Genomic DNA, 18,673 nt, shown 5'->3' with positions numbered 1-18,673 from the left:
GTGTAAAAATGTGTGTTTGTGGGGGGGGGGAGATGTAGCTGCTAGACACACATTTAAAGTAATGTCTGCTTTTTGCCCTTAGCTGCATTTCTGCTACCATCTTGAATATAGCTTTACCTACCTCAGCTTGTCTCATCAGATTTAAGGTAGCACAGCTATGGACTCTAGGCATGGGCAAACTTGTGCAAATTGAGCAGCGATCAAACAGGAGATTCATGCAGATCTCCCCAAATTTATGCAAATCTCCTCCATAGACTAAAAGAGAGCTGATTTGGTCTACTGAGGGAATCTGTGCAAATTAGGGAATCTGTGCAAATCAAACTGGGAATTGGGAATGAGATGAATGCAAGCACTTGCTTGACAATTTGTGAATATTTTTGGTGGGCACATACAAGTTTTGCAAGCAAAATTGAAATTCTCATACATCCCTCACTGATTCTGTTCTAGATTATCCCTTGGCCAGCCTGCGGATTCCCGTTATGTTTTGAAGCATAAGATCCTTTATTATAACCATAAAGGCAGCCAAAATTCAGTTACCTTCTTCCCAGAATTATATCTCTCCTGAGCATGTCAGGAATCAAGATTTTCATTAGCAAAAAAAAGAAAAGAAAGAAGCATTAGTAGTATTTATTTATTTATTAATTATGTATGAACAAAGGGTTGATAGTGCAGTCACAAACCAGCCAATTAAAGACTACAGCTAGTGTAGTATCATAGCTAAGAGACTAGCTGCACACCACAGAAACCTGAGTTCAAAACTCCCCTCTGCCATGAACTCAGTTGGTGACCTTGGAAAACTGTCCTCTCTCGGTTTCCTTTCCCCTTTTAAATGCAATATGTAGATAATACAGATCCAGCTTGTAGGGTTTTTTTTTTCAAGGATTATTGAGGTGAGGACAGACAAATATCAAAGTAGACCCTCTATACGTTCTTCAGCTATGCTGCAAGTACGGCAGTGCTGAAAATTTCTTCCACATGTTTGCCCAACCATAGTTATTCAATTTTCTGGGAAAGAAATGCCCTTTGAACATTTTTCAACAGAGAAAGGAAATTTCAGTGAGATTCTTGTGGGTGGGGTTCTTGTGCTGTGGATCGCAGTGGGAGACTGACTTATCTTTCATTACACATTTCTCTCTTCAGTAGTATGCAGCCTTCCTGGCTTCTGATGCTTCAGTTAAATCCCAGGGGAAGAGATCATGAGGTAATTCCTCCCATAGGGCCTTTTCAGACCAGGAAGTTCAGGCAGCTGAGGAGGCTGCAGAGCAATGGAAAGATGTTTAATCGAAGGAAATCACACACACCCTTGACCACCTCACAAAAAGGGATGTAAGCTCAAATACACCACTAAAACAAATTCTAAAGAAATTCTAAAGCACTCTGAGAACAAAGCAGAAAAACAGAAGCCTCTTGTGTGTGAATGCGCGCGCGCTCATGCACGTGTGAGTGTGCATGCGCGTGCACGTGCGTGCGGGTGATGGTTCTTTTGGGAAATTGGAGCACAGACTTCAGCAGAGCACTAGCTGCAAGCCTAGCTTCACTAGTGAACTGACAGACAAGCTTACCAACTAACCCAAAATATATGGTTGGCCACAGTGTGAACAAAATGCTGGACTAGATTGAAATTTGGTTGGATTCAGCATGGCATGTTCAAACACTTATCAGTCTTGCCCCTCCCTGCCATCTGTGTTCTCGCTCTTTCATTCACTGCTACTGCTGCAATTACTGCTTCCTCCTTGTCAGGACCAGCCCAAGACATTTTGCTGCCTAAGGCAGAGCAGTAAATGGTGTAGGGATGGCAGAGAATTCCACCACAGATCTCGGTGAGGCTGAATGCCAGTGCATTCACCCCCCCCAAACTCCGTGGCAGAATGGCCTGCCCCCCCGCCCCCCCCACGGATCCCCCCCCCCGGGACAAGATTAACCTGGGTGGATCTTCCGGGCGGCGGCGGCGGCTGTGGCGGCCAGTCTTCTGACCGGCTGCCACCGCCGCCATTTCCAGTGTTAAAAAAAAAAAAAAAAGACGTGATAGGCTACGTAAAGGTTTATGTAGCCTATCATGGCTAGGTTAAAAAACACAAAAAAAACAACACGATAGGCTACATAAATCTTTATGTAGCCTATCACATCTGACTTTTTTAAAAAAAACAAACGCACATACGCAAATGGCAGTGGCTACGGCCACCGCCATTTGCGTTCCTTATTCTGCTACGCTACGCTATTTGCTACGCTATTTGCTACGCTATTTATTCTGCTACGCTGTTTGCGTTCCCTTTATTTTCGCTGTCTTAGTCTACGTAAATATTTACGTAGACTAAGACGGCCCAAAATAAGGAATGCAAATTGCAGCGGCCATAGCCACCGCCATTTGCGCACACGCTTCTTTTTAAAGAAAAAGTCAGACGTGATAGGCTACGTAAAGATTTACGTAGCCTATCACAGCTTACTACAGGGATGCAAACGGCGGCGGCTACAGCCACCACCATTTGCGTCCCTGCTAGCCAGCGGCCGGATGTCCAGCTGCTGGTGGAGCCGGCCGACGGCTCTGTGGAATCCCCGCGGAGTGGAGCCGGCTGGCCAGGATTCCGCAGGGGAGGCGCGGAGTGCCTCCCTCCCCGGCGAGGATTCCGGGGGGGAGGGACGGAGCGCTTCCCCCCCCAAGTGGAACCCGGAGGAGCCAGGTAAGGCCAATTTCATACATCCCTAAAATGCCTCATACCCACCCAAGTCAAGGTCATAGTACCCAGAGATAACTGAATTATTTTGGTCCATGTGGCAGAAAATGGCATAAGCATCTTCCTCTTGGCATAAGCATCTCGCTACTGCTTCCATGGCAGTAGAAATGCAGTAACAAGGTAAATAACTAACAATTTGCTGCCCTTTTATGACATCCCAAATTTGCTGCCTGAGATGACTGCCTCACTCTGCCTCATGGTAGGGCTGGCCCTGCTCCTCCTGCATCAGCTGGGGAAAGTTCATTAGCCAGAAGAAGAGGTGATGGCAGCAGCAATCCTACATCATCATCATCATCGGAATAATAATAACAATAACAACAGCAACAACAACAACAACAACAACAAATGGAAAGTTGGATGGGGAGCCTTGTGAGTATGTGAACATGCTGTACCATTCTTCGTATTGCATTTATCTTCATCCTGATATAATATATGTGTACTACTTTGCATATTCAAATGCATTTAAAAGACTGAGGGCCCTGGCTTGTATGTATGGGGACACTCACACATATACACTTGGAGCCATAAGGCTGGCTGGGTGACCCTGGGCCAGTCACACTCTCTCAAGCTAAATGACCTCACAGGGTTGTTGTGGGGATAAAAGTGGGGAAAAGCAAGTATGCTTCCTTTCATTCCTTGGAGTAATGGCAGGATAAATATGAACTAAAGAAATAATATAGATGCTAAAGCTAAATTCTATGCTGTGGGCATCTGCAGGAGAAAACAGTTGACTACTGATTGAATGCAGCCAAACACATCTTTGATATTTTGGAGCTATTTGCACCACTGGGCACATCAGCTACTTTTCAGTTTGTATGTCATCGAAGGAAATGCCAGTCTAGTGAAACAGCTGTAAGAATTTCAAGGGGAGTGAATAGGCCAGGACAACTTCTGGGGGTTGCTGGTGACTGAGTCACACAGCTGTAATATCAGCCCTGTGACTCCAGAGAGGTTTCTCTTTGCTGGCTGTGGATTAGAATATTAATGCAGGATAGTGAGAAGCTGCTGTGTTGACATCTCCTGACTTACAACTATACCACCTGGGGTGTGTGCACTTTTCATGAACCTAGTTTACCAGGCTCCATAGAATCACAGAATTGTAGGGTTGGAAGGGGCCTACAAGACCATCGAGTCCAACCCCCTGTTCAATGCAGGAATCCAATTCAAAGCATCCCTGACAGATGGCTGTCCAGCCTCATCTTGAATGCCTCCAGTGTGGGAGAGCCCACCACCGCCCTAGGTAATTGGTTCCGTTGTTGTATTGCTCTAACAGTCAGGATGTTTTTCCTGATGTTCAGCCGGAATCTGGCTTCCTTTAACTTGAGCCCATTATTCCATGTCCTGCACTCTGGGATGATCGAGAAGAGATCCTGGCCTTCCTCTCTGTGACAACCTCCAGATGTAAGTGACATACTGTAACCCATTGCAGGATATGTTAAAGGTTTATATTGTCCTGCAACACTTAGGGCCGATCTACACTTATGGGTTTTTTCGCTTCCAATGAGGTTTCACCACCCATCTTTCACACTACGCAGTACCCACCTCGAATTGGGACCAGAATTTCCTGCTTCCATGCTCCTGCTTTCAATACCCTGATATCCCAGTATTTCCCCTTAATGTGCTCTGATTTTCTGCCTTTGCTACCATATCTGTTTGTAGTCCCCTCCCCTGCCTGTCCATATACAGCGGTGTTTGTATTTCCCTCCTGTCCAATCACAGCTCTTGATGGCCCCATATCGTCTTCTGGCTACTGATTGCGTAGCTTCCTTAGCACCCAATGTTTCCTCAGCAACAAGCAAAGGGCTGGATGTGCGCATGCTTGTCTGATCTCGGAAGCTAAGCAGGGTCGGCCTTTGCTTGTTGCTGAGGAAACATTGAGTGCTGAGGAAGCTATGCAATCAGTAACTGGAAGACGACATGGGGCCGTCGAGAGCTGTGAGCGTGGTGGGCGTGGAATCAGCAGAAACAGGAAGAGTTTCTGATTATCCAATGAGAGCCTCTGTCTTAAAGAGCAGGAAAACAGCACAGCACTCGAGTGTGAACTGAGCTCGTGCATTCGATGAAGCACCTCAATGGGGAAAATGGGTGAGTGTGGATAATCACGTTTTAATGTGAGAGCGTATAACCAGACAGAACACCAAATTATTTGCGATGACGGGTGCAATGTGGATCGGCCCTTACTTAGAATTTTTCAGCAGAGAATGGTGAGTTATCCCTGGTGAGGGTTGCCAACTTTTGAACACACGTGCAACCACCATCAAAGGTACAAGAACAGGCCAGGCTTTGTCTGTATGTGTGTGTGTTTTCTGGCCAGTTGGCAATTCTCGCAAGTTGTTTACGCTGAGTTGGGATGGCTTGTGCACCTGATTCGGTCTGAGAGTTCAGTGGACTCTGCCCCATCCACATCCCCAAGTCATGTCCACTGAGCCCCTGCCCCCACCCAAGCTCCCCCTCCCCACACTGGCCAAACTGCATGCACTCACCCTGGACCCATCTGCTAGCACCGCAAGGACTACTATGTGAAAGACAAGGGTGATCGCGAATATGTACACATCTGTTGTTGTTGTTGTTCAGTCGTTAAGTCATGTCTGACTCTTTGTGACCCCATGGACCATAGCATGCCAGGCCTTCCTGTCCTCCGCTCTCTCCCGGAGTGTGCTCAAGTTAGGGATGTACGAAAGTCACTTACCTTTCCGCGGATTATGTTCATGGGGGGGGGGAGGCATTCTGTCCCTCCCCCCGGAATCCTTGACGGGTGGGGAGGTGATCTGGTCCTCCCCCCCGGAATCCTGCCCAGCTGGCTGTGCTCCACGGTGGCTCCACAGAGCAGCCAGCCAGGCCGAGACCAGGGCTATCCGCAGCCGGATTTCTGGCCATGGAGGGCTCTGGGTTAAAAAAAAAAAAAAAAAGCGTACACAAATGGCAGCGGCTATGGCCGCCGCCATTTGCGTTCCTTATTTTTTGCCGTCTTAGTCTACATAAATATTTACGTAGACTATTACGGCGAAAATAAAGGGGAACGCAAATAGCATAGTGGGCACTATTTGCGTCCCTTTTTGATTCACCATTTTAGCCAACCTAAATATTTACGTATACTAAGACGGTGAAAAATAAGGAACGCAAATGGCGGCGGCCTTAGCTGCCACCATTTGCATACACATTTTTTTTTTTAACCGGGATGTGATAGGCTACGTAAGTCTTTACATAGCCTATCACGTCTCTGTAAAAAACAACAATAACAAAATGACAAAGACTGCAAATGGCGGTGGTGGCAGCCGGTCGGAAGACCAGCCACCACAGCCACCACCGCCGGAGCCTCCGCCGGAGCCTCCGCCACCCGGAACATCCGCCCCAGGAAAGTCTCATCCCAGGGGGGATCTGCAGGGGGGCAGGGGGTGGCAGGCCGTTCCGCCACAGATTTCGGGGGGCCGAATGCACTGGCATTCGGCCTCACCGAGATCCGTGGCGGAATTCTCTGACATCTCTAGCTCAAGTTCATATTCATTGCATCAGTGATGCTATCTAGCCATCTCATCCTCTGCCGTCCCCTTCTCCTTTTGCCTTGAAGCTTTCACAGCATCAGGGTCTTTTCCAGGGAGTTTTCTCACTGCATTAGGTGGCCAAAATATTTGAGCTTCAGCTTCAGTATCTGTCCTTCCAAAGAGCACTCAGGGTTGATTTCCTTTAGGATGGACTGATTTGACCTCCTTGCAGTCCAGGGGACTTGCAAGCGTCTTCTCCAGCACCACAGTTCGAAAGCATCAATTCTTCAGTGCTCAGCCTTCCTTATAGTCCAGCTCTCACAGCCATACGTTACTATTGGGAAAACCATAGCTTTGATTAGATGTACCTTTGTCGGCAAGGTGATGTCTCTGCTTCTTACTATGCTGTCTAGGTATGCTATGCAATAGCTTTCCTCCCAAGGAGCAAGCATCCTTTAATTTCATGGCTACAGTCACCGTCTGCCGTGATCTTGGAGCCCAAGAAAGTAAAATCTGTCACTGCTTCCATTTCTTCCCCTCCTATATGCCAGGAATTGGTGGGGCCAGATGCCATGATCTTCGTTTTTTTCATGTTGAGTTTCAAACCAGCTTTTGCACTCTCCACTTTCACCCTCAACATGAGCCTCTTTAGATCCTCTTCGCTTTCTGCCATTAGGGTGGTATCGTCTTCATATCAGAGGTTGTTGATAATTCTCCTGGCAATCTTAATTCCGACCTGTGATTCATCCAACCCGGCGTTTCTCATGATGTACTCTGCATATAAATTAAATAAGCAGGGCGACAATATACAGCCTTGTCGTACTCCTTTCCCAATTTTGAACCAATCGGTTGTTCCATGTCTGGTTCTTACTGTTGCTTCTTGATCCTCATACAGGTTTCTCAGAAGGCAGGTAAGGTGGTCTGATACTCCCATCTCTTTAAGAATTTGCCACAGTTTGTTGTGATCCATACAATCAAAGGCTTTAGCTTAGTCAATGAAGCAGAAATAGACATTTTTCTGGAATTCTCTTGCTTTCTCCATATGTACACATCTAGTCTTATGCAAAATGGTGCTGTGAATGGCCGATATATGCAAGATTACAGATGGCAGGATAGGATACGTGCATATTCACACTCACCATTTTCGTTCGCAAAATGGCTCTCATGGTGCTTGCGGACGGGTCCAGGGGAAGTGCAGGTGGATCGGCGAGCAGGGCAGGAGGGAGCTTGAGCACGGGTTCAGGGGCACCAGAGCTGCTTTGGTGGCTTGGTGGGTGCCTGGGGACCCAAACTCTGGGGCATCCGTCCATTCCTAATGCTGACTTATACCATTGGTCCATCTAGTCAGCCTTGTCTATAGTGACTGGCACGGGATCATTGAGATTTTAGACAGGAGTCTTTCACATTCCTGCCTGGAGACTGTCAGGAATTGAACACAGGGCTGTTCACATGCCAAGCATATGCTCTAACACTGAGCTATGCCCCCCCTCCCCAGAGTATCAGAATGTGCTTACAATGTGATCTGTAAATGTCAAGAGTTTGTACCTTGAAAGAATACAACATTTTAACATAAATACCTCTCTTTAGAGTGTGCTCTCTCTCTCTCTGTACATCTGGCTATGACTTGTATTTGACATCATTCTATTTGCATTGCTCAGCAATCTAAAAGTTGAAAAGTTCATATGGTTGAAAGTACACTTGTCACTATGAATGAACTCCAAGGTACATCTGCAAAGAAACACTTTTAATTTCATTTGGCATTTCTGAGTGTGCTGTTAGGTATAGTCATTTCATGAAAGGGACACTGCTGGAACGTGGCAGTATGGAGCCAAGCAGATGATTTAGATCAATTGATCAATCTGTCCACCTTCTCTTTCTTACATACACATTGTAAAAAAAAAAAATGTGTCTCTTAACAGTATTTTTTTTAATGCTCAATGATTGCATGACGAGACGTTTGCTGCTAAATATTTGTAGTCTGGTACACAGTACTCTAAATTCTGTCCCCCCTACACACTTTGGAGAGGTTTGTCTCAATCCATCAGCCTATCATCCCCTAAATCCTGGACTTCTAGCCTGTGATGTCATTCCATGGGCCTAGTCTACACATGCAGTACTATGGAAAATTCTACTACAAGCTGCAGGTGGGTAAATCACACTTTTCATGCTAGGGATGTACAAATCCCACTCACCCAGGCCTGCTGGGAGTCCGTGGGGGGAGCGATCTGTTCCTCCCCCCAGAATCCTCCCCAAGCCGGCTCCACTCCGCGGCGAGTCCGCAGAGCCACCTGCCGGGTCCATCCATTGCTGGATTTCCATCCGCTGCCAGTCTGTGGACGCAAATGCGTGGTGGACGCCATTTGCGTCCCTACTCTTTGCCGAGATAGGCTATGAAATCTTACGTAGCCTATCACGGCAAAGAGCAGAGACGCAAATGGCATCTGCTACACCATTTGTGTCCCTGCTCTTTGCCATGATAGGCTATGTAAAGATTTATGTAGCCTATCACAGCAAAGAGCAGGGATGCAAATGGCGTCCGCTATGCCAGACGCCATTTGCATCTGCAGACTGGGAGCAAATGGCAGCAGATGGACCCGGACCTGGCCGGTGGCAAGTAGGATCTGGCCGGCACGAACTTCGAGGGGTGGCAGAAGTGAGTGGTCCATTCTGCCACAGACTCTGTGGAGGCGGATTCTTAGAATCTGGCCTCATTGGAGTCCGTGGCAGAATTCTCCGCCATCCCTATTTCATGCTCTCTCGGTCAGTCTTCAAGTAAAAAAAATCAATAAGCAGCATAGCATACAAAAGGTTGGGCTACAACATCTCTCACTGATGTGCTTGTTTGTTTTGTGATAGAGATAGAGATATATTCTACAGGGGAGTATTCAAAAGTGATGCCCCCCCCTGTTGTCTGAAGTGGTACAGTCCATTCTCTCCCCCCTCCCGTTGTTCTTCCACAAGTGTGTAGACTAGGGATGGCGGAGAATTTCTCCCCGAATCTTCGGGAGGCCGAGCGCCGAGGCATTTGGCCCCCCGAAAGTGTTGGGGAAATTCTCCGCCGGCCCCCCGCCCCCCCCGGGATGGGACTTACCTTCAGTGAATGTCCCTCTCAGCGGCGGGTCCCGGTGGCAGTTCGGCGACGTTTCGTGGGGGGCGGGGGCGGCGGCCGGTCTCCTGACTGGCTGCCACCGCCGCCATTACAAAATAAAAAAGTAAGTAAAAAAACACACACACACACCCGTGATAGGCTACATGACCATTTACGTAGCCTATCACGGCTAGATTTCCAAAGTCAGCCATGATAGGCTACGTAAATCGTCACGTAGCCTATCATGGGTGACTTTGGGGGGGAAAAAAAGTGCGTACGCAAATGGCGGCGGCCCATGGGCGCCGCCATTTGTGTTCCTTATTTTGGCACGTCTAGTCTACGTAAAGATTTATGTAGACTACGGCGAAAATAAGGGAACGCTATTTGCGTTGCCCTTATTTTCGCCGTAGTCTACGTAAATCTTTACGTAGACTAGACGTGCCAAAATAAGGAATGCAAATGGCGACGCCCATGGGCCGCCGCCATTTGCATAGGTGCTTTTTTTTTTTCCAAAGTCACCCGTGATAGGCTACGTGACGATTAACGTAGCCTATCACGGCTGACTTTGGAAATCTAGCCGTGATAGGCTACGTTAATCGTTACGTAGCCTATCATGGGGTTTTTTTTGTTTGTTTGTTTTTTACTTTTTCTTTCGCGGCTGGGGAGACGGGGCGCTTCTCCCTGACCTGAATTTCGGCCGGGCAAGGCGGGGCGCCTCCCCCCCTGGCCTGAATTTCGGCTGGGCGAGGTGGGACGCCTCCCCCCCCTTGCCTGAACTTCGGGGGGAGAAGCGAAGCACTTCCCCCCCACCGCGAATCACCCCTGCGAAAAGGTAAGTGACTTTCGTACATCCCTAGTGTAGACCCAATTTTAGGCTAGCTGTATACTAATGACGTATGATAAATTTAACAACAACAACAACAACCATTTTCATTTGGTTTTGACCAGATTGTACCTAGTTCACATCTCCAGGAACCGAACTTGGAACCGAATGCGATCTGTGGCTGAAGTCCATACATTTCAGTGGCTGAAGTCCATACATTGCTTCTGGTTAAATTTGAGAAACAAAACAAAAAATCATTAGAAGAATGTGTACATTTAGAAAATGTATATGAAAAAATGCATACTTCATAGGCATGTTTTAATCGATGGGAGAAAATGCAGACATTTCAAAAACAAAGCTCACAATCTGATATGAACATGAGTCAGAACAGTATTTGAGGTGGAATTTGGAGAACTTCTATGAGCTTGTATTTTGCTGATTTGCACATCCCTAGTGTACACATGTGGGAGAATGAGGTGGTAGAACTCTGACATGGAAGGACACACTATACCACTTCAGAGCATAAGAGGGATGTTATGGTTGAATGCCTCCCTATTCAATACATTCCATACAAGCAAAAACTAGCACATATGGTTGTAGGCTTGTAGCCCAGCTTAATCCTTGTGTGCTGGGTTTGTAGTTGCAGACTTAGCATAAGGTGGCTTGTTTGTTTCTTTGTTTACTGTAAAACACACACACACCCTGTAGTTTTTTAAAGCCATCAAATACGTGATTTCTCACCACCACCACCACCACCACAATCAGAAGTGCTTCATTCATTCATTCCATTCTACTATCTCATTCTGCTTAGGGATGTACGAAAGGGACTTACCTTGTCAAGATGTTACACTTTTAAAAGTGACCTAAAAATAATTTTCAATGAGTAAAATATATAAATACTTACATGAACAATCACTCTGCCTATGCACTGCAGAAGGAAAGCTGGGAGTGGAACACATGTTTATTGTGGGTACCCTAAATTCAAATGTTAATAATGGCCAAGCGTCCATGAAAACTTCACCTCACAGCCACCAGAACAGATTTTGAAAATCGGCAAGCTATCATATTGCTTTTATTAGTACCAGGGGCAGGGGGAGGGCGGTGGGGAGAGCTCTTTTAGATTTTACAAGCTTGACAACAGAATGAAGAAATTATCGAAGACATAATGCATTATTTATTTGTGATGTAGGAACACCTCTCAGCTCAAACACTAATCGAGTCCCAACCTGTATGTCTTTTAAAGCATTTTAAACTGGCTTGCAATGTTTTGCACATGCACAGGTTTTTGGTTTTGGTTTTTTGGGGGGAGAATCATACGTCAGGGGTGAGGGAAGGCAGCATATTTTCTAGAAGCATCAAGTGGTCTAGGAAACTTTTCCCACCAAACATACACATATACACACACACAGAGAGAGTGAGAGAGAGAGAGAGAGAGAGAGAGAGAGCGCAGTCATGGCATCCATAAGGGTTCTTTTCATTGACCTCAAGGGAAACAGCTTTGTTGTAGATGTTAAACCACAGTGAGACATGGCACAGATCCACATGGAGGGTTGTATCCAATGTTAGTTTAACTTAAGTCCCACTCATTTCAATTGGTCTGCTCTAACTAGGACTAATATTGGATGCAACCCACTCAGTGACTAGTTCGCGTGATCACAGTGGAGGAAATAAGCCATAGTGGCTTATTATTTCCCCTACCGCACATGAGGGGGGGGGAGGATTTGCCTAATTACCTTCACAGGCATGGCTTATCATGTCATGCAATCTCAGCAAGGGTGGCTCGTTGCCATGGTTAACAAGCTACCCGGAACCCATGGGCTGTTTGAAGGTTCTGGTGTGGCTTGTCATTCCAATGAGCCACCCTCACTGCTTCATAAGACATGGCAAGCTGAGCTCAGAAGGGAAATTATGTAAATCCTCATTACTTATAGGCCTCCTTTGAAGGTAAAAACAAACAAACAATCAAGGCAACTTTCAGAATAAAATACCAACAACAAACTTCAAAACATCAATAAGAACCAGTGTTAATATGATTATTTAAGGGAGGGATTAGCAAAAATCACTCCCCCCACCAGCAAGAGTATGAGCTGATATTCACAGGTGACAATTCAGGAGTCAAGATCCAAGCTGACAGTTTTGCAAAGGCCAGTGGTAAACAGTTAAACTCATTTTATCTGAAGCAGAAGTACATCACATCAATTTAGATAATCAGAATAGACGAGTATGTTGTCTGAGTATGTTCAATATGCAGAGTATGTTCTCTACTCTACAAACATAATGTGGCTACAAGAAGAATGCCCAATGAAATGTATGTAACTGAGAGGTATGAATACATAATAGTTTATCAAAGCTGAGTGGTGTTAGCATGGGAAGTAATCACATTATCACAGCTTTCCCATGTGGTTCCTGTTTTATATGTTATCAAGGCAGCATTGGACCAGAGCATGCAAAAGTTGGGATGGAGGAGAATTATGTTCAGTGTGCATTTCAATAAGAACTTAGCAAGTTTATACCTGAACACAGTTATCCTTCTGTATTCAGCCTTCTCAGAATTTTGTGAAGCAGTTCTCAAGAAAGGGTACAAAAATGAGTAGAAGTGTACACAAAACTGTGTTTATTACTGAAAAATACCTACACAAAAAAGGACTATATCAAGGAAAATTGCTTTAAAATGTGTATATTAGGTAAACTTGCATATTTGCTGCATATTGGGAAAATGCATAAACAATTTCATGCAGACTTTTTTTTTTTTAAAGAAGTCATAAACTAACAGGGAAACAGGATAGACATAACGTAATATGAGGAAAAATGAGAAACTGAGAGGAACTGATACCGACAGATTTGCCCATCACTATGCAGTGGCTGGTGTGCTATTAAGATGAATCAGGTCTAACAAGGAGTTGCCACCAGAATTTCACCCAAGGCAAAATTCAAAGTAACATTGGGACAGGTCTGCCTTAAATGAAACACCAAAGGAATTTTGAGAGAAGCCAAGAAAAGAAGAAATGTGAATGTGACTACCAAAGTTTCCTAGGTGGGTTACATAACATCCTAGTTCACTGGATTTTGCCTAAAGCAACAAGTGAATTTGGGGATTCATCCTCAGGCAAAGACTTTGAGGTGAGTACGCATGAGTTTCAATAAAACCAGCAACATTTCTCAGAGGGTTTACATATCCCTCAGTCTGAGTGTGAGGAAGCCAATAGGTGGAGTGGCTGTTATACTGTAAACTAGGGAAAGAGCTTCATGCACAGAATATGGTGTTATTCTGCCACCTGCCTTCTTTCTGAAGCACTAGAGCCAAGCTGACTAGAAACTGAATCCATTGGAAGAATGCCCTGCAGACATTTTTTTCCTTCTTTCATGCAGAAAGTTCATTTCAAGACCAGATTCTCAGGGGCATTCATGTGCTCAGTGAGGCTGTGTGTAGAGACAAGAGAGGAGTTATGTTATGGAGACAACTAAGTCTCCATTTGGGGAGAAAAAAAGAAAAACATTTCCTGCAGACGTGTTAGACAAACTCTGAACTGGGTTGCCTTACTATAGAACAGAACTATAACCATCCTGAGCATCACAAAAATGGCCATTATTAGGGCATGGAACAAAGCCAAGGTCAGATCATCAGTTCCAAAAATGCCCTATGCCCACTCTTGGCATGTATAGTTGGCATGTGCATGGAGGAACCGTGGCTGAATTGTAGAGTGCATGCTTTGCAGAGAGAGGCTCTTGTTCAGCAGTAGATGGAAAAACTTCTGTCTAAGTCCCTGGACACCTGCAGCTAGGTTAAGCAGAATGTACTGGAATAGATGATCCAATGGTCCAATACAGTATAAGGCAGCTCCTTAGGGGGGCCATGTTTCCTACTTTACTGAGCACAGCCCTCTGTTTGAAGGGCTCTGGTTTAAAAATAAGGACTCATAAGAGGAGAGAGCAGGGGATTGAAGTTGTCCATCGACAGCTTGCACTAAGACTGAACAGGTACACTGGTCACCTAGTCACAGTCTTTCCCATAGTGGTCCTTCTATTTGATTATCTATAGTAATTATTTCTACATTTGTATCTCTTCATAAAAATTTGCATATGCAAATGTTATACAAAGCAGTGTCTTCTTTGTTGGTGATGCTTTTCTCTTCTTTGGCTATGTGTCAGTAGTGATTGGTAGATGTGCAGGTTAATTTCTGCAAACTCACTCCATTTCCCACCTCTAAATCTGTTCTGTGCTGGTTCCATATGGATGTTTGTGTGCGCGCGTGCGCGCGCGTGTGTGTACTGTTTAAAAATGCACATTGTTGTGCCTATTTTTAAAAGTTTTACACATTTTTGTGTGCATCCATCCATTGACTAAAGTTTGTACGCATTTTTGAAATGTAAGCATTTTTCTCTGCACACTTTTCAGATGTGCACATTTTATCAGATACATGTTTCCTGTTCTGCGGAATGCATTGCACATCTTGAAATAAATGGAATGCAAAATGTGTCCAGTCCATGTCTGTTTGCTGGTGATGTCCTGGTGAGAAATCTTGGGGGGAGGGGTGAATTTGACAGAATAAATTTCTCACACATCCCTGTGTGTAAGTGGCCACCCCCTCCTTGTATTCTTTTGTGTTTCTTTGGCTGGTTGGCTGACTCAGCCCAGAGGCAGGCAGCCTGAATAGCTTTCTCTTCAAACTTCAAACTTTAGAATGGCTTAACCATTCCTAATCCTCTTGTTATTTTCAAAATGAGCTCCTTTTATGTTTGACTGTGTGATTAGGGAATGTATAACACTTACAACACTTAAGGGGGGGAAAAAAGTATCTCTTCATTTGAATGTTGATCTCTTCTCAGTGGCTTGGTTCCAAACATTCCTTCTGTGAACAGAAAATAATTCACATTCAGAGAATGGGGCTTTCTGGCCTACTCTTTTGCTTTGCGCCCCCCCACCTCCCAAAGGTTTGCTCCTGATGCTTAGGGAACCCTTGGGGCCCTGTGCGGAGGGTAGCAGATGGAGGGAGGAGTTTGCAGAAATCTCTTCCCCTGATGTAAACAGAGGAACAAAGGCCAATACCTTTAGAAGATTTATCCCACTCACATCTTCTTTCCTACTGTTGCACAGTAAAAGAGTGGGAGAGAACAGGGAGTTTGCCAGAAAACTAAAAACCCAGAGGCCTCAGATTGGGCAAACGAGTCCTATTTTGGACAAATCCCACCTCTTCTTCTGACTGAGGTTTTTGTGGTTGGCAATAAGTGTTGGAGTGTTGAGGAGAGCATACTTACAAGGTAGCAGTGGTGGAATACCTTTTTGAATGTTGTTTCACTGTCCCTGAATGCAACAGCAGAGCTTCTCCCAATGACCACCATGTTTCCCCCACAATGCTCCTTGGAAGAACAATATGTCACCTTATACTGTCAATTCCCAGCACAACATGGAGGTAAATGGTGGTTACCAGTGAAAGAGTATTGTTCTGGGGGGACATTGTGTGTGTGTGTGTATAGTGGGGAGGGGGGACTGCAGACAGCAAGAAATGGAGCCAAGAGTAGGTCTCCTTGCTGTCTCATGTTGCAGTAGAGAAAAAAAAGTGTTTTGTTTATGAAACACACACACACACACACACCACCACCACCACCCAGTAACTGCCCCCCACATACACACAACTTGCAAATAATTCTCCTTTTTGGGGGACAGGGACCCTGAAATACCCCTCCCCAAACTTCACCAGACAATAGGACAGTACATTTTTGCTCAGCCCTGTCATACTGGAGTTTGCATACCTCTAGTGATTTGCAGGGCTACAGGATGTAATCTGTTTCAAAACCACATTAAAAAGCATAGAGCATCTCAGATTTAACAAATCCAATGAAAATAAACTTATCTCAAACAATTAAAGGTGTGATCCTATGCATGTTTAGGCAGAAACAAGGCCCACAACTCCCAGCATGTCCCAGCCAGCACCGGCCAAGCCAACCCGCAGCGGGGCCTCCAGCCGCTGCCGGGCTGGTGAGGATGCAACCTCACCAAGGTTGCAAGGTCACCGCAAGCCCGTGATAGGCTATGTAAATATTTATGTAGCCTATCACGGCTAAAGCAGGGATGCAAATGGCATCCCCTACGCAGGCCCATTTGCGGCTTCAGCAGCCCGGCAGCGTCCAGAGCCACCACTGCTGCTGCCGGAGCTGCAGCCAGGTAGGCTCCATTTCGTGGGGCTTTCGCAGGGTGGTGGGGTGGGGGGCTCCGTACCTCCATGGATTCTGGGGGACTGAATTCACTGGAATTCGCCCCCCCCCGGGATCCGTGGCAGAATTCTCTAACATCCCTAGTTACTTCCAAGCAGACATGCATAGCAGGGATAGGAAACCTATCAGGCTCATGGGCTTGATAAAGCCTGATGGGTTTTCCCATCCCTCCTGGCAGTGTCTTCCCCCTCTGCTATGGGAGAGGTATGCTCTTATTTCTTATCAGCAGCTGATTGGATATTAGTGCTTTCCCCTATTTAGCACTGGAAATAGGGATGTCAGAGAATTCCGTGACAGATCTTGGTGAGGCCGAATGCCAGTGCATTCAGCCCCCCAAAATCCATCGCAGAACAAAGCCCTCGCCCCCCCAACCCAGGAAAGGCACGTGGGATGAAGTCCCCGCCACCCCCAACCCAAAAAGGCATGTGAAACGGAGCACTTACCTGCTCCTATCCACGCTGTTTTGCGAATAGCGGCTGTCCTGCGTCCGCCATTCGCTTCCTCCTCTTCATAGCCACGATAGGCTACGTACACTGGGTTTCCCCCCCCCCCTGCCATGATAGGCTACATAAATATTTACCCAGCATATGCAAATAGCGGTAGCCGCTGCCATTTCGGTATGCTGGGGTTTTTTCTAGGGATGTCAGAGAATTTCTCCACGAATCTCGGGGAGGCCGAATGCCAGCGCATTCGGCCTCCAGAAATTGGTGGAGAAACGGTCTGCCCCCCCCACCCCGGGACAGGACTTACCTTGTTCGAATGTCCCTGGCGGCAGCGGCTCTGGCGGCGGTTCGGCGGTGGTTCGGCGGCGGCATCTGCAGCTGCCAGTCTTCCGACCAGCTGCCGCCGCCGCCGCCATTTCCAAGTAAAAAACAAAAACAAAAAACAAACATGATAGGCTATGTAAAGATTTACATAGCCTATCACGGCTAGATTTTTAAAAAACACCGTGATAGGCTACGTAAATCTTTACGTAGCCTATCACGGCTGACTTTGGGGGAAAAAAAAGCATGTACGCAAATGGCGGCGCCCATGGGTGCCGCCATTTGCATTCCTTATTTTGACACATGTAGTCTACGTAAACATTTACGTAGACTATGGCGAAAATAAGGGGAACGCAAATAGCGTTCCCCTTATTTTCTCCGTAGTCTACGTAAATGTTTACGTAGACTACATGTGCCAAAATAAGGAATGCAAATGGCGGCGCCCATGGGCGCCGCCATTTGCATATGCGTTTTTTTTTTTTTAAGTCAGCCGTGATAGGCTAACGTAAACATTTATATAGCCTATCACGGCTGACTGCAGGGACGCAAACGGCGGTGGCTACTGCTGCCGCCATTTGCGTCCCGGCAGGAGAGGAGGTTTCGTGGCCAGAGGGACGGGGCGCCTCCCCCCCGGCCAGAATTTCGGTGGGGAGGGACAGGGCACCTCCCCCCCGGCTAGAATTTCAGGGGGATGGACAGAGCGCATCCCCCCCACCGCGAAGCAAGCTTCGGGATCAGGTAAGGGACTTTCGTCCATCCCTGGTTTTTTCTCCCTGCCGTGACAGGCTACATAGCCTATCACGGCTACATACAGGGACGCAAATGGCGGCAGCTACGACAGCCACCATTTGCATCCCTGCAGGGCTGCCCAGTGGCTGGATGTCTGGCTGGAGGCGGCTGGAGCCGGAGCGGAGCCGGCCAGGCAGGATTCCGGGGGGGAAGACCAGATCGCCTCCCCCATCGAGGATTCCAGGGGGAGGGACGGAGTACCTCCCCCTCTCTGCAGATTGCCCGGCGCAGAGCCAGGTTGGTGTTTCATACATCCCTAACTGGAAAAGGCTCCCTTTCTCAGTTAGGGATGTCAGAGAATTCCACCACGGACTGAAATGGGATCGACTTCCCTTCAGTCTGTGCCACGGAATCCTCTGCGGAGCGGCACCACGATGTCCTGCGGAGCCAGCAGTCATGCAGCTTTTTTTTTGTCATACGCACAGAGTTGCGAAATTTTCGTAAATAAAAACGCAAGGTAGGATATTTCGATAATAAATACGTAAGTTTTTTTTTCTAAAAAAAGAATTATGCTTACCGCCTTGTTTGTGGGTGTTCTTTTTCAATTGAAATCCTCCCTCTCCGTTTACTTTCAGCCAAAACACTTCCTCCTCCTCGGGGCTTCCCAAAACAAGGCTGCCCTAGGTGTGCCTGAGCGATGCACTCTTTGTTTAAAGCAACGCTGTTGAAAGAAAGAAAGAAAGAAAGAAAGAAAGAAAGAAAGAAAGAAACTTTTAAAATAACCATGCCAGTCTGGAGCCCTGCACGAGTATCGTTCCCCCTGCTAGGCTTTCTATTTCCAC

General features: G+C 46.5%; 1 long non-coding RNA gene across 1 annotated transcript; it reads right to left on the bottom strand.

Moving 5' to 3' along the window:
• Positions 1-620: 620 nt before the first annotated feature.
• On the bottom strand, positions 621-18,454 carry LOC146347388 (uncharacterized). Its single transcript, XR_014789870.1, has 5 exons — positions 18,409-18,454; positions 14,897-14,975; positions 10,258-10,349; positions 7,792-7,876; positions 621-1,255 (listed from the first exon to the last, which is right to left on the bottom strand). It is a non-coding gene; the product is annotated as an uncharacterized LOC146347388 (long non-coding RNA).
• Positions 18,455-18,673: the final 219 nt, after the last annotated feature.

Source organism: Heloderma suspectum, chromosome 4, assembly GCF_057233095.1.
Source record: "Heloderma suspectum isolate Gila_16-S chromosome 4, 16-S_ref, whole genome shotgun sequence".
NCBI classification, from domain to species: Eukaryota; Metazoa; Chordata; class Lepidosauria; order Squamata; family Helodermatidae; genus Heloderma; species Heloderma suspectum.
This window is presented reverse-complemented; position numbering and strand designations above follow the sequence as displayed.